Source organism: Triticum urartu, chromosome 5 (genome assembly GCF_003073215.2).
Source record: "Triticum urartu cultivar G1812 chromosome 5, Tu2.1, whole genome shotgun sequence".
NCBI lineage: Eukaryota > Viridiplantae > Streptophyta > Magnoliopsida > Poales > Poaceae > Triticum > Triticum urartu.
Genome location: NC_053026.1, coordinates 570,302,426 through 570,304,928, shown reverse-complemented (window position 1 = coordinate 570,304,928; position 2,503 = coordinate 570,302,426).

The window sequence follows — 2,503 nt, the reverse complement described above, 5'->3', positions numbered from 1 at the left end:
AACATTCATATTTTTACAGGTAAGGACATCGTATTTCTTTAATAGGGGATGCGTGGAAAGATTAGGTCAAGGCATTACTCATACTACTATCCTGAGTTACGAACCATATATAAATTACAAAAAATGTCAATGTGTTTGTGTACTCCAAACCACACAATCCCATCTTTTATATGCCTTGTATGTGTTCCTACACTATACCTAGCCGAACTCCTAAACCTTATAGCGGAGTAGAAAAATTACTCCTCATCCCCGCAGACGCCTGAATATACCCGTCCTTCACCTGGCCAAGTAAACTGGGCAGCCACTTTTCGACCCCAATACCCCCACACCGCATCACCGCCGGCGCACCTGCCGGTGACTAACCACTAGCTCCACCGCTACATGGCCGCCTCCCTTGGCCCTTTCTGCCTTTCTGCACGAGTCTGAGCCGTTCGCCGGAACCCGCCTCATCTTCTTCCTCATTAGCTACTCCGCATCTCACCGTGATTCCGCACCTTTGTTGGTCATCCCCACGGCTCACCGCCCGCTTGTTTGGTCTCAACGCCGCCGGGTACACCTCCACCGCCTTGCAAGTATTCGACGGTTTGCCTAGGTGATTTTTTAGGTGTTTTGGTCTTGTTTTGTTTTGTCCCTTTGAACTGAACCGAGTCGTTTCAATTGAAGATGAAGAGGGTGAGAGAGATGATCTTCGAGGACTCATCATCATCCAAGGAGAAAAAAGGTGACGGTGACTTTGGAATTGTCGTCGGCATGATCTTCAATGATGATATTCGGTGGCCAAGGAGAGGATCATAGTTTGGCCGGACACAACTCAACCGTGATAGAGCGGAGGCCATGCCAAGATTATGGTAGATGTTTTTAACCCTAATCCGACCTATGTGGAAAAGTATTTTCATGCCACTTTTCGGATGCACACAAGTCTGGTTCTCACCTTTGCAAAAGCCGTGGAGAAGTATGATGACTGGCTCAAGATCAAAGGATGCATGCAGAGATATAAGTGTGAGCCAAAGCACGATTCTAATAGGATCTTGGAATTCCTCGAAGCGCATCGGAGGATCGAGAACCGACAAGTTCATAGCAGGTCCAACATAATCCTGTTGAGCATCAGTGGCATCTCCATAGCACTTCATAGTCATGCTTTTATCGTGTTATTTACTTCATTTGAACCATGTGGTTTGTTTGAATTTGAATAATTTGGTTTGTAAACTATGAATTTGTAATATTCGTGAATTGTATGAACATTAATTATTATGTTTGGTTTTATATGTGTGCTAATATGTAGTTAACATGTAATTGTAAACAGAATAATTTGGCAAAAACAAAATTTTACTCCACTAAGTTTAGGGGATCGGATAGAAATGACCAAACCATAGAGGAGTAAATTTACCCCACTAATGTTTACTCAGCCGTTTACTTCTGTATTTTTAAGGGGATCGGCTACACATGCCCTAAGCCCTTGGGATAGTGATCTTCAGCTGTAGTTTGTACATTATAATCGTTCCTTTTAGGATTTTCTGTTCTTTGACTTTGAATGTACTCTCCCCTAATTAAATGAAAGGAGCTCGATGTCTGCACTAAAAGTAGTGTGAATGACCACGCGACAGTGTTGTTCAGTTCTCCTTCTAACTGCAAACTGCTCAGTACGGCGCCATCGAGTAGAACATGTACCGGCAGTAGGCTATACGCATAGCGTTGCACGCCTAAGCATGCCTTCCATAGTTCCATTCAGCGAGGCATGTTAGTTGGTTGTCGACAACTTTGGCAATAGGTTGTTCTATGAGTGTGGCCTATCTATAGTCTTGATTGAATTAGCAGAATCAAGAATCAAGTTGAAGTTGAGCACTAGAGTGAAACATAGTTCTTTTTCGAAAAAGAGTGAAACATAGTTGTGCATGCGTATATATAGAACTCCATGCACCATGGCCTGAAAAAAGAGGCAACATTAATTACTAATCATTATACTATAGGCATATGATAGCATCGATAGAGCAAACCTCTCCTATACGTATGATCTATATTCCACTAGCATCTACTCAACCAAAGGGCGCTTCTCTGTGAATTTTCTCTATTTCCATCAAAATCAGGTAACTTGTGGAATAACCCTCTGAATTGTGTCGGGGTGATGGTTCACAGTCAGGTAACGCTGCTTAACATGGTTTGGATTTCCAAGGTCGGAGAGAAATGATTCAATATGTTCAGCTAGCTTGCTCCGTCAACATGTGGACGCAAGACGCGCCACCTTGCATAACCGCGGACGCAAGACGCCAGCCTGCTGTAAGAACACTCCGATTACGATCGAAACTTTATTCCTGATGAAGAAATATGCCCAAGAGGCAATAATAAAGTTATTATTTATTTCCTTTATAATCATGATAAATGTTTATTATTCATGCTAGAATTGTATTAACCGAAAACATAATACATGTGTGAATACATAGACAAACAGAGTGTCACTAGTATGCCTCTACTAGACTAGCTCGTTAATCAAAGATGGTTATGTTTC